Below are 13,616 nucleotides of genomic sequence, written 5' to 3' on the forward strand. Positions count from 1 at the left end.
GTTGAGAAATATTTACAGTAGTTATAGGCAAAGATTTTTTCAAGTCTGGAATCTGCAGCGTTCTTTTAAAAAGCAGACTGCAAAAAAATGGGCAATATAAGCTGGGATACAAGACCTAGGGGGTTGGACTTTAATGGAAAATGCTACTACAGGCTGAAGACGCTGATACAAATAGATTTGTAAATATTGAATCATGGGCTGAAAATGTAGGCAATGTAACATACTCGGCCACTAGACTAAATAATGTCCGATATAGAGATAAAGTCAGGCTCTTCTGCTGTTCCCTTGAAAGACTGTATTTGAAGAGTTTAGGCTTATAGCAGCATTTGAACTGCTTTGTTCTATGCATCAGGATACCCCAGTTAGCAGAAAATGGCTTAAATGCATATAAGCAAATAGGTATGTGCATCTTCTAGATTGTTTTCTTACTTCCCCCATGAAAGCCTTTGATAAAAAAATAGAGCAGTGCTATTCCATAATTAAGAGGTACTTTATATATAACAAATGTATGGTTAGCCCATAGTTGTATTGCGCAAGGTAATCTGGTAATCTTGTGCATGTTAAAGTAAGAAAAAGGGAAAAAACTTTTGAAGATAAAATCTAAAAGTAGTTTAAATCAAGAGTTTGGGTTTAGACAAGCTTCTTCAGGTAAATGCAACAGTAAAAAAAAAAAAAAAACAGAATCTAAAAACTTCTTTAAACCTCTTGCCTCATATTCATACGCATGGTACATGCTTTTATAAAACTGTCATGCTCTGAAAAGATTGCATACAATCCTGACATCATCAAGATTTGCAAAAATGAATCATGCTAATGATAGAGTGTGGACAAGTGAAACAGACCATGGACCAAGTGGTGTAAGAACATAGTGTACCAAGCATGTATTAAAGAGAATTGCACTATCTGTCTATTTTTTATTCAGATGTGGATTATTCACTGACTAAGGAAATACAATCTGTCCATAAGGACATTTACAGTCCTGAATTGCATCCTCATTCTTTTATATTCAGGAGTAAAGTATCTTTGCTTTCCCACTCCCCTTCCAATACTGTTTGACAGATGTTTTGGATAATGGTTAAGTTCTGTAGTAAGTATGAGTCATAAGAAAAAAAGCTGCCATAATGCCAATGTACTTGATTAACAGAACTGTCAGACACATGCTGCTTTTAATGAGCATGAAGCCATGAAACAGTGCTGAATGTTAGACATTGTAAAGATTTATATATCACTACAAAGGAAGATTCAGTCACCTGTCATTTACATTTTTTTTGCTAAATATCTAATTTTACAGTTTTGTTATATTTTAATTTCTGGGCATGTAAATGCTACCGAGTTAGTTATGAGCCTCATGAAAGCATTAAATGCATGATGCTGGATCTATGTACAGACTGCAGAACCTCTGAAATACTTCAGCACACAGTGGACATATTGCTTATTATTGTCTAACAGAGTAATCTACAGTGCAAGTTTGGAACCAGCTTTGGACCACTTCTGCATGTTAGCTGCATACCTGGACAACTCCTGACACATAGATGTGACTAATGGAAACAGGCCACAGTCCTAGAAACTCAACAGACTTATCAAACTTTTATGCATATGACCATTGTTTTATACGTCAGAAGTACTAGAGAATGTGACCACTCCCAGCTATTCCACACTATAAGATAAAACCTACTCCTGTCTTCACAAGAAGGCCCAGACATAGTACTGACACAGATATTTAAGCTTTCCTCAATTCAATCTACCAAAACTGCAGCAAAGGTAAATTAGTTACCTCACCATTTATTGACCCATAGAAAGCATTTAACACAGTCTCTCACTTAAAGCTATTAAACAGACTTTGACTCCTTCATTTCTCAACACTTTTGTTCAGTGGCTCCAGTGTTACTGGAATAACAGAACCCAATATGTACATTGTAACATTAGAAGTCATCATTTTCAACATTAACTATTGGGTTCCACCAAGAGTTTATCACTGGTCCTCTGCTCTTCAACCTATTTATAAATGACCTCATGTCAGTCTCTAACCAATCTAAATGAAAACATTATGTAGACAACTCTACTATCAACTGCTTAGCTAAGTCTTCATTTAGCAAGTATTCTCATCCATTGAAGCATAGCTGCAAAATTAGACCTACTTGAAAATCCTAAAAAGATCAAGCTAATGGTATTCTCCACAAAATCACCCGTTCACCTAAAACATGAGTTCATTCTCTCATCCTCAAATAAAAGTAATATTGAAATTGCCTCTCATTATAAACTCCTTTGTGTGTTACTAATGAGGAAAACCTAAAACTTAAGCTGCATTTCCAAAAAGTAGTTAAGAAGCTATTCAGAAACATGGCCGTTTATAAAAAGTAAAGCCTTATCTAACAGATAGTACCCTCAAAAACATAGGAACTGCATATTTCTTATATGGTATCCTCTCTGCACCCCCATTTGCACCAACCTCAGCTTTACAAAAATTGCAAACTTGATAAAAGCTACAACAAAACAACACTTTTGCTGCATATTTCCCCATCCAATTCCATCATTACCTTGCTATAAGACAATGCAAATGGCTTGAACTTACAAACTTCGTAAGACAGCTCACAACATTCTCCATCTGCCTAATAAATGCCTGCCCTTAGATTCCTATCTACACCCATACCTACTGACCAGATATGTCCCATACATGCCAACCAGATATGTCCCATTCCTGCTGACCAGATATGTCTACCCTAGAGATAGAGACCTCATCAGCACTCAGAAAACTTTCAATTCCTTTGTGATTGCTATGTACTCCATTGCATATAACATCCTATATCAATCTAGAAACACTGCAAATGAGATAACTTTTAATCCCTTTCCACTGCTCCTGTTCTATGCGTTTTTCATTCACAGCTAACCCTAACTTTGAGTTCTTCTCTAGAATCTTTTATGTCTCTGCTGTAATCTCTTTTTAAACAGTTCCTCATCACATTAATATATCTCTCCCATATTTCCATCTTTTATCATGCAACTCTTCTAAATTATGTATATTTTGAAAAAGAAAATACTCCCCTATAATGTGTTGCACTACGTTGCATGCATTTACCTAGACGATGTACCTGTGTTATCACAGATTTGTAATGTAATCTAAAGTTAGAGATTTTCTCCTTATACTCCTCTGCTAGAAGGTGTCTGTTTTAGCCAGGTTAGATTTCCTTAGTAATCAATTCAACTTAATAAATGTAGCAACTCCACTGTACAGCAGGAATTGTACAGTGTAGCAACTCCACTGTACAGTGTAGCAACTCCATTATACAATTCCTACTGTACAGTAGGAATTGTACTTAGTTCTAGTATATGACTTGGATAAAGCAGCAGTCCATTTTCGACTGCACACAATGTGTATGAACAACACTCTGTTTTTAAATTACACAGCCAGTGTGTTGGCTCAGCATCATTTTGTAAACATTTTTATTTACATCACACTTAGCTTTCAAGTTCCCTTTAAGTATAACATAGTTGGTAAACAGAACTTTATTCTGTCTACACTAGAATCCAACCTGTTCTACTAGTGTGATTCATTTTTAAGCTGCCTATCCACAAGATGCCTCCCAATCTTCTTATTTTTCCCTGTTTCAGAACAAAACTATATATACTTACACCCAACAACATACACCAAACGCTGTGTTACAGAGCCAGAGTAATTATCCACTCGACAAGGGTGTCTGAATGCTTAAATCATATTTCACTCTTATAGTGAAACAATGTACATATTTACAAAAAGTGAGTTTTCTAAGAGCTATCTTTCCTTTGCTTATTTTTGAAATAAAACTGTCATTCAAATGTCTCTTAGTTACAAATGCGAAAACTAGTTACTGTCATACTACCTTTCCTATCTTCCTCTCACAGATTAAAGGAAAGTAAGTTTACAGGTTACTTTTTCTATTTCAGAATTGTTTATGGTGTATTTAGTAAAACAAGGATCAGACTTGCTCATGTGATTGACTTATTTCATTATTTATTTTTGCTGTCTGGGATATTGTGACTGGGCAAGAAAAGCCCCTCTTGTGGCCTGGGGAGAAAAGTTCCAAACAATGATAATAAAATATATGCAGCGATGTTCTAAAACACAGAGGTCTAAGGAAAGTGCTATAAGAAAAGCAGAGTCGACATACAGTAATGGACTAATGGAAGGGCTCTAATGAAATGCTACATCAAGAATACAAGCAACATAGAATAATGGTCTAATATGTAAAATTCTAAGGAAACATGAAATGAATACAAAGATTTTTGACAGTAGTATTCAGTTTATCCATCATTAAAATGGTGGATTATGCTACAGGATGGAAGAAAAGTACATGAAGTAGGGGAAGAAGAAGTAAATAATGGGAAAGCATGAGGAGGTGGGGAGAGTTGAAAAGGAAAAGTTGGAATTTAGGCAAAGTTGAGGAAAAGGAAGATGACTGTAGAGAAATAAGTGTGAGGTAGTAGAGCTGTATAAATGACTTCTGGTTTGTGCTTATTGTGTCTATAAACCAAGTGCCTTATAGACATGGTAGTGTCTTGAAGGCTCCATATTGTCCTGCTAAGGTACATGAACAGATAAAGAAGTCAGTCAGGTGTTTGTTTTAATTTTTGTAATGAATCTATTTGTTTTATTTGAAGTGATGATTTATTCAAAAGTTTAGTGACATAACTGGAATGCAAAGCAGCTCTAGAACATTGTTTGACTTTGTGGTAGCCAGAAGAAAAATGTCACTGAAGCGTATCTCTTTGCATGCAGAATACTGCTGACTGATGCTTTTTAGGAATGAGCAGATATCAGGGTTGTAGACAAAATTATGGACTGTGACTAGCTGGGTGTAGATTATGTGTTTTGGTAGTTCTAACCACTGTATTTGATTTAGTGTGAGACAATAGTGAGTCCTATATGAGATATTTGTATCACATGTTTCTTCTTTGTTGTAGCATGCCTCTAACTTTGCTTGCTGTGTGGTTTTCAAAATATAGGTGATGCATATGGGTCTATATCACTGCATCAAAGAGTCCTTTAATCGGATGGCTTTTAAACTGAAAATACTGACAATAGAAGTTGATTTTGTGTGGGGTTGTACCCTCCCCAACCCCCATTAAATATATATACCAACATTGAGATCGCACTACAGTGAGGAAAGGGGTCATTTTCCAATCTTCACTTTAACACAATCTCACAAAAATGACTTCTATTAACGGCATTTTCGATTTAAAAGCTGTTCGATGAAAGAATGTTTTGATGCTGTGTCATAGACCCCGATGCATATAAGAGTGTGGAAAGGAGGTAGGACTGTGCAGTGGGTCTCCTTATTGCATTAGCAAGGATGCTTGACCAGTAGAAAAGTTTTTTTTTTTATGATGGCTTATTGTATGTCTTGATCAAATTTCAGATTTTCCTCTATAGTTACACATAGCATTTTTGTGTGGGTTACCTTTTCTATGGTAGTGTTATCCAGTGATATAATATTAAAAGTGTGATTGAGAGCTGAGAGTTGCTTGGGTGCAAATAATGTTAATTTACTTTTCTTAGGGTTTAAGAGCAGGGCTGCATCAGTTAGCCAAGATTTGATGGAGGAAAAAGATTCTTGGATAAATGAAGGTTTGTAAAACTTGTTGCAGTACAGGGGAAAGTGGGGTCATTAGTGTACTGCACAGTGGTAGCTTGTTTGGTGGCTGAGTGGAGCTTATTTATACATATATTAAACAGAAGAGGACCAATAATCTAGTTTTGAGGGATACCTACAGTAAGATGAGAAGGATTTTTTCCCAATTTACAGTCTGCTGTCTATTGCTATGTTAGCTACTGAACCAGGATAGCATAGGTTGAGAGAGACTGAGAGAGGAGAGTTCATTTTGGTAGTTTAGGGAGACAGACAGCGTCAAATCCTTTGGATAAGTAAAAAAATGTGGATGACACCAAATGACCTGCATTTCTATGATGATTGATTATGTTGGTGGAAGAGCAATTGCGGTGCTATGACTTGGATGAAAGCCATGTCAGGTCTGCAAGGCAAGGCAAGGTTGTTGGCTATGAGATGCTTGAGGTATGTGTGTTTATGTGTATGTGTGTATACATTTTTATAGAATTTTGACAAGGGAGACAGTATTGTATTTTGTCAGCAATTAGAGAATTCTATTGGATCTCTGCTTTAGGAAGGGGTATGATTATTACAGTAGCTAGGCTGGTGTGTAAAGGGCAACTGCCCTTGGCAGAAAGTGCTAGGGGATGCAACTGGTAAATCCTGATTGGTCTTTGTTGCATTACTAGCATTCAGAAATTAATACCAATATTGCATCTGTGGTTAGAGATTAAGTGCTTAACTGTCTGTGTGTGGCATAAACCTTGACAACTGCTTACTGTAGGTTAAAACAAAAGAAAGCCGAGTTTATTTTAATAACTTGAGTGCTACATTTACAGAAAGAAAGAAAGAGAGGAGCTGTTTTTGTTCTTCAAGTTGGTAGGGCTTTTAAGAAGAGGATGCCAGTTTGGGGAATGGCCCTAACTGCTAGACATAAGATTTGTTTCAGAGAGTTGAGGCCTGGCTCTCTGTAATGGAATGGCTAATGAGTATGGAGACTGGGTAGACTGTGGAATTACTGCCATTTTTTTTTTTTATTCACCGAGTGGTTATCTACAATTAAACTTGCAGGCTTAAGATTTTGGAGATGGTTTTTGATTGCTGAAGTGGGGACAAGTTTTAAGGGGAAGAATATTGTGAGGCAATTTAGTTCTGTATGTAGTGATGGAATAGAGAAGGCATTATCTTTGGCATGAGGTAAAACTGTTTAAATGTGGATGTGGTTGTAGAATTGGGTGAGAATGACAACATTGCTGTTATTATTAATTGAAAGTGTTAGTGCGATTTTCTTTTTGGTGCAGAGTGGGGGAGAGTTTTTAGTGATGCCCAGAAGAGATTTGGGTTATGATGGCTTTTTTTCCTGAATATTAATATAGAATTCTTTTGATCTGTTTTTATACTGCTCAGACAAGCTCCTTGTGGTTCTGCAGAATAGTCCTAGCAGCAGGGAACTCAGAAAAGTGACTACTTTCTGGATTTAAGTATCTTTGCTTTTTTTTTCACTTGGAATAGCTTCTGTAGTTTACCCTGAACTAGCTTGAACTGTTTTTTAACTGTTTGCTGCATTATTTTAAAATCTGCACTTAAAGTTACATTTTAGTCGAATTTGATCGAAAGTTTGTTTGTTTAATTTAACTGTGGAGGCTGCCCACTAAAGTATGCTAGCCTGTGTAACTAATTTATCACTGTTTCTGCATTTTCTGTGTGTTTCTACCAAAAAAACAAAAAAACAAAAAAATAATCCTTGTTTAACCGCCTCTCCTCGACTAGTTTAGACCAGTTTACAGGCATTGCTGTATTCTGGACTGTGGTGTAGTTCCGGTGTTGTCCATTACCTTACTTGGATAGAGGGAAGTTTCTTTCCTCACCAGTGGGAGTGGGGAGCCTTGAGCAGCCTACCTGTCCCTGTAGGAAGTGACCTCAGCACAAGAAGCTGTAGTAATTGGTTGTTTTGGACCATTTCTAGCTCTTTTGTAGTTCACTGTTTAAAATCCGCCTCTGGGCTTTTTTTTCTGGCTATACTGCTCAGACAAGCTCCTCGTGATTCTGCAGAGTGGTCCTAGCAGCAGGGAACTCAGAAAAGTGACTACTTTCTGGATTTAAGTATCTTTGCTTATTTTTCACTTGGAATAGCTTCTGTGGCTTACCCTGAACTAGCTTGAACTGTTTTTTAACTGTTTGCTGCATTATTTTAAAATCTGCACTTAAAGTTACATTTTAGTCAAATTTGATCGAAAGTTTGTTTGTTTGTTTGTTTAATTTAACTGTGGAGGCTGCCCACTAAAGTGTGCTAGCCTGTGTAACTAATTTATCACTGTTTCTGCATTTTCTGTGTGTTTCTATCAAAAAACAAAAAATAATCCTTGTTTTCCCACCTCTCCTCGACTAGTTTAGACCAGTTTACAGGCATTGCTGTATTCTGGGCTGTGGTGTAGTTCCTGTGTTGTCCATTACCTTACTTGGATAGAAGGAAGTTTGTTTGCTCACCAGTGGGAGTGGGGAGCCTTGAGCAGCCTACCTGTCCCAGTAGGAAGTGACCTCAGCACAAGAAGCTGTAGTAATTGGTTGTTTTGGACCATTTCTAGCTCTTTTGTAGTTCACTGTTTAAAATCCGCGTTTGCATGGCTTTGTGCGGTTGTGCGCATAGCGCAGCGCCAGTTAAACAAGGTTAAACTTTTTCTGGCTCCGCCAAGTCTGCTCTTCAAATTTTCCCTTAAGGAAGCTCTACTCTTAGTATAACCAGACTACTCACTATATTATAAGCCTAGCACTTGTTCTCAATACTTCTCTACTAAGTAAGCACTCTCATACTAAGTAAAGCACTACATCTACTTACCACAACTGTGAATATCCACTTCCCTTAAAGGTACAGCACTCCCTTATACTGTTCTAGCATGTCAAATGGTAGATTACTGGCATTGTCTCCAATTCAGCTGGTCAATCTGGGTATTTTGAGACAATGCTACAATTGTCTCATGTACACAGACAACCCTCTCCTCCTCCCAACAAACACAAATACATGTGAGAGATGCAACTATATAGCCAAACTGGAGGCTGAACTCTCTCAACTCAGGGCTGGCATGACCAGACAGGAGGAGATGGCAACCACACACACAACAATCCCAGTCCCACATAGACCTAGCACAACTGCAAACCAAACACATAAAAACACAAAGACATACTCGGAGGCTCTAATAAAAAACTTACCAAAACAACAGACGCTCCCAAAGCAGACATCCAAAATCCACCACCTCAAAACAAAACACATGCAACACATACTTCAATAAATCAGTGTGTCAACCAATCACAGCCCTTAAGGCCAAACACCTTGCCTGATACACTAGTAATAGGTGACTCTATAGTCAGACACACTGATGTCCCGCTGACCAGGCTGAACAAGGAGAAGGTGACTGTGAGCTGTCTATCGGGAGCTAGGATCCGCCACATAACACACGCACTCAAGTCACTCCAAAGCAAGTACAAATATGACTCCGTCATTGTCCATGCTGGTGAGAATGACCTGAGACATACCTCCCTGGACTACATGAAAAGAGACATAGAGGAGCTCTCCAATTATGTAGCCCAGGCTGGTATGACCCTGACCCTGAGCAGCATTTTGCCCTCACCAAGAATGATACCACAATACAAAGACAAGATGATCACCTTTAACAATTGGCTCAAGTACTGGTGTCATTCTAAGGGGATCCAATGTCTGTCTGCCTGGGATGACATGTTGGACAAGCCACGCTGCTTTGCAAGGGATGGCTTACACCTGTCACCACTGGGCTTCCGGATATTGGCTAAGGCTCTTGCCACCCCCATAGTGCCTTTTTTAGGCAAGGCTCAAAAGACAAACCCACCTCCTTAGAAAATAAAAATGGAAAATAACTAAGGGTAATGCTGCTCAACGCCAGAAGTCTAAATCTCAAGATGCAGGCACTTGATGCACTCCTCAGCATGGAGAACATCGATGTCTGTGCAGTAACTGAAACCTGGTTCAAGGCTCCTGAGAGCACCCCAGTGCTACCAGGCTATACCTCGTATCATGCTTTTCGGCCCCAAAACCGGGCCGAACCACAAAGGGAGGGGGAGTGTCCATATTCATCAAGGACACCCACACCTCCAGGTTAGTAGCAACACATGAAGCATCAGAGACCATACAGGTGCAACTAACCATAGGCAAAACTGCTATACAACTGGTAGCATGTTACAGACCACCCTCCCAATCTCAAGAACCCCACTCAGCCTTCCTGAAGACATTGGAGGATATGAATGTATCACAAAATACCATCATACTGGGAGAATTCAACTACCCAAACATAGATTGGGTACATTATTCTAGCCCTAATACCCTAGCCCAAAGGTTCCTGGAATTCATAAATTCAAATGCACTGGAACAACTAGTCACCTCTCCCACTAAGGGAGATAATATACTAGACCTGATCATCACAAACATGGGGACAAAATGCTCCACACCAGAAGTATACCCCTCACTAGTGAGATCTGACCACAAACTAATCACCCTGGATATACATATCCCACCTCCACCCCCAGCACAAAAGACCACAGTGAAAAACTTCTCAAAAGCAGACATCACTCTTCTTAAGACTGAGATGGTATCCTTTAAGCCCACTGTGCCAGTGGATACCACATCCCACAATGCCGAATCCTTCACAAATGCTTTCTATGGACATCTCCAAGAATGCATGGATCATGCAATCCCAAACAAATCCAAGTCCCTCTCCACCAAAGGTAAGCGTCCAGTCTGGTGGACCTCAGCCATAAACAAATTGTATAACAAAAGAAGGAAGCTACTGCACGTCAGAGCAAAATCCCATGAAGGGAAGACATCTCTGATCAACATTAGCAGAAAACTACGTTCTCTCATAAAAACATCCAAGGCTAACTTTGAGAGAAAAATCGCTAAGGACACTAAAGATAACCACAAAGCCTTCTTCAGCTATGTTAGAAACCTAGGCAGAAACCCTCAGATATGCTCAGAGTTGGTTCACAACAACAAAAAATACACTGAATCCACAGATATTGCCAACATTCTGGCTGACAGGTTCAGTGCAAATTTCTCCCCTCCTTCACCCCCAAAAGAAGAAATACTTATCCCAGCTGAATGTAATCTCCCTGTCATCTCAGATGTCCAAGTGAGAACCGCCCTAATCAAAGCAAAAAACACAGCATCAATGGGACCTGACGGTATCCCGGGTTGCGTGTTACGTGAACTCCAAGAGGATCTAAACCCACACATAAAAATGCTATTTAGCCTTAGCCTTACTTTGGGATATGTACCTGAACACTGGCGTACAGCAACAGTGGTCCCACTCCACAAGGGGGGTGCCTCTACAGACCCTGAAAACTACCGCCCCATAAGCTTAACCAGCCTGGTCTGCAAAGCTATGGAAAGAATCATTATGGAACTCATAAACAGAGACATAGGGGACCTACAGACACTTGACCCCACCCAGTTCGGCTTTGTAAAGGGCAGATCCTGCCTTTTAAACCTGGTTGACATTTTCGAAACAGTCACTAGAGCCATTGATGAGGGCAAAGCAGTCCATACAGCATACCTGGACTTGGCTAAGGCCTTCGACACAATACCCCACTCAGGCATCATAGATAAGCTCAACAGCTTAAAAGTAAACCCTTATGTCACTAGATGGGTTGCAAACTGGCTAAAGGACAGAACCCATAAAGTTAAAATCGCTGGAGCAATGTCAGACTCAAAGCCAGTCACAAGTGGTGTCCCACAGGGATCTGTCCTGGGACCCCTCTTGTTCGGCATTTATTTCTCAGATGTTAAAGCAAACATGGGAGGGCTGTGGCTGACAAAGTTCGCAGATGACTGCAAACTAGGCGCCATAGTTGATACACCAGCAGACACACACATCCTACAAAAAGGCCTCACAGAAACAGACAACTGGTGCCGGAGTCACGGCCTTAAACTAAATGCCAAAAAATGTATAGTCATCCCCTTTGGGAAAAACAAAGTACCCACAAATTATAACATAGACAGCAACCCACTGAGTACGGAAAAAGTAATCAGAGACCTAGGGACCCAAGTCGACAGCGACCTCTCATTTGACACCCACGTTGCCAAAGTGGTTAGAAAAACATTCTACCTTGCACACCTCATCATGAAGGGATTCACATCCAGATCCAAAGATGTCATTGTACCCCTATATTCCTCCCTCATCAGACCCATGATTGAGTACAATGCCCCATTTGGTATGTACCTCACCCGGCATTTGCAACAGCTGGAAAGACCACAAAAGTACCTCACCAAGAGGATCAAGGGTCTCCAACATATGTCTTATTCTGCCAGACTAAAGAAACTTCAGCTCTATTCAGTAGCATACCACCTGCTCAGAGGTGATCTCTGCCTGACGTACAAGGCCATGTCCAATCAGGATCTGATGGACTGCAGAACACCCCAGATGAAAAAAGTTAGGGCTGATGCAATCTAAAGAAAGACTAGGAGAGAGCATTGTGGGATAGTGACTGTGTAACCAAGAATTTCCACTACTTTCTCCAGTTAGCACTTTACAGTCTCAATCTCTTCAAACTGCATCTTCCACCACTCTTGTATGTCACCATATGCTCTCCTTCTTGTTAAAATACATATTCACCACAACCACGTCCATCCTTTCACAAAATCCACTACCATCTGACCTTCTTGCATCCTTTGTTTAACACCATACCTATTCTGACCCTCACTACCACAGTCCTAGCCTTTCTCCTCTCTTCCTGCCTTCTGTCTTCCATCCTCTCTCTTCTCTTCCTTTTGTGTGTGGCCAATTTTGGCCAGCACCCTGTTATTCAACAGTATGGTACAGGTGGGGGTTGCAAGGTCCGATCGATAGAAAATATTTATTGGTGTCTGCATGAATTGATTGATTTAGTTTTAGTTTCGCGCCCTTCCCTTCCTGCCCTTCCCCCCATTTGGGACCGCAATTGAACTAAATTCATTCAGCCCCCTGGGAACACAGGGCATTTAATAAAATGGAATTTATGTGTGGTATTGTCTATAATGGGTCTATATTGTAATATCGACATTTTAGAATGTTGAATCCTACTTGTTCGACATGAAAATGTCGGACTCCAAGGTTCACGAACAGCCAAATAACTGATTTCTTTCCAACGGAAAGAAATCGGTTTGCCATTCTGTTACACCTGCCCTTTCCCTGACTGTAGCGTGGTCTCGGAGTTAGAATATTTAGTTAGGAGGTGGGGGCACAGCCCCCCATGTTGGGTGGTGTGGGGGTGAAGCCCCCCACTTAAATATGTTTGTTTTTCTGTGACGTTGGTGTTTGGCCAACCGATTTCTTTCCATTGGAAAGAAATCGGTTATTTGGCTATTCGGGAACCTTGGAGTTCAACATTTTTGTGTCGAACAAGTGGGATTCAACATTTTCGGATGTCACGATTACAATATGGAACCGTCTATAACATGCCTTGCCAAAGCATTGGTAGTTGACATCTTGCCAATCTGGTATTGGTGTTCGTAAATCCTCTAAGTGCCCGTTCTGTTTTTCCTATGTAGAAACCTTGGCACTGCTGTCACTGGGCAAGGTAAACTACCCCTGTTGTCTCACAATTAAATCTTCCCTTTACACTGTCGAATTTGTTGTATATACTAAAACAGTTCCCTACCTTTATAAATTGCTTTGGTGGCATTTGGCACATTTTTTCATACCCCAAATGCTTTTAGGTATTGTGCTCTGATATTCTAGTATGTTCTTTATATTTGGGCCTCTTCTATATGTTATGTTGGGCTTTCCGCCCAAATTTCTATACACAGTACTATCTTCCATAACAAGGCCCTAATTTTTAATGCTAATATCCTTGATATTTTTTGCATCCATAGAATAGGTAGTTAAAAAACAAAGTCTGGGCTTGAACTGTATGGGAAGATTATAGGGATTTCTGTCTTGTGTAGTTAAATCATGTACTACTTCTCTATAGCCTTTCCACAAGATGGGCTTAAAATGCCCATTATTTCTTTTTCTATGTACTTCATTAAAC

This window comes from Protopterus annectens, chromosome 4.part1 (genome assembly GCF_019279795.1).
Source record: "Protopterus annectens isolate FY-2018-M chromosome 4.part1, PAN1.0, whole genome shotgun sequence".
In the NCBI taxonomy this organism is placed as follows: domain Eukaryota; kingdom Metazoa; phylum Chordata; order Ceratodontiformes; family Protopteridae; genus Protopterus; species Protopterus annectens.